The following is a 1,046-nucleotide window of genomic DNA, read 5'->3' on the forward strand; positions in this document are numbered from 1 at the left end:
AAAGACGTTAAAAGATAATAAGTGTTGTTATCCTGTCTGGCGCTCGGTATTAAAGGGGGTGGAGGATTAAACAAGGACTGGTCGGCTCGGTCAGTATACTGTGTCTGAGATTCATGTAAAACTGCGGCCTAGTATCTCAGTGGGTTAATACTATAAAATCGGCATTACTCGGCATTAGTCCGGACTAGGACACTTCTTCTCCCCGAGGCAAGAGAGTTAACTGGCTATGAAAGTCCAGTTTCCACCCTTGCCGAGCTAGGCTGGAATTAGTGGGCTAGATCGTAGCACCACCAGTGGTAATACCAGTTATGTCCTTTCTGAGTCTCTCCAATCCGATTCCACCACTTGCATTTGTTTTAAACAAAATGGCGGCGCCCAGTCAAGACGATCTGATCGATAATCAAGATCTATATTGTGATAAAACGGGTCTTACATCGCGAAGTGCATCAAATCACGCGAGCACCTTGATTAAAATCATGAAAAGGTTTGGAAAATATCTGTTGACAACGGTGCACATGTTTTGCAAATCCTGCAATCGACCGAAATCTGCACGACAGTTTATGAACCGGATTTCGATGTCGATTTCTGAATCAATATTTGCATCTGAATCAATTTTTGCACTACTACAATAAGGGTCCTACCATTTTATATTCTATTCTGTGCCCGAAGAGCTAGAAAAAAATCTTTTTCAAGACCTAAATGATCACTGGGCATGCTGAATGTTCTGCAAACAAACACACATAATATGTACTGAACTGAACAACTCACCACATGGGCGCGCCAGAAACCAATGATTGTGGGTTCGAATCCCGGTTCGCCCCGATTATGTTTCTAGCTTTGTCAGCACCATACCCGTGCTCGTGGGTTTCACCGAAGTGGTAAACGTCTGAGACCTGCATCACTTCGGGCTTTCCTCCAACATTAAGCTGACACGCCGTGATATAACTTGAATACTGTTAAAAGCGGCGTAAAACCCAACTCACTTATACATCATATGATTGTGTTAACGTTATTATCTGTATGCAAGCCCATGCATACACATATTA

This window comes from Haliotis cracherodii, unplaced genomic scaffold (genome assembly GCF_022045235.1).
Source record: "Haliotis cracherodii isolate W230 unplaced genomic scaffold, xgHalCrac1.p SCAF_7, whole genome shotgun sequence".
Taxonomy (NCBI): Eukaryota; Metazoa; Mollusca; class Gastropoda; order Lepetellida; family Haliotidae; genus Haliotis; species Haliotis cracherodii.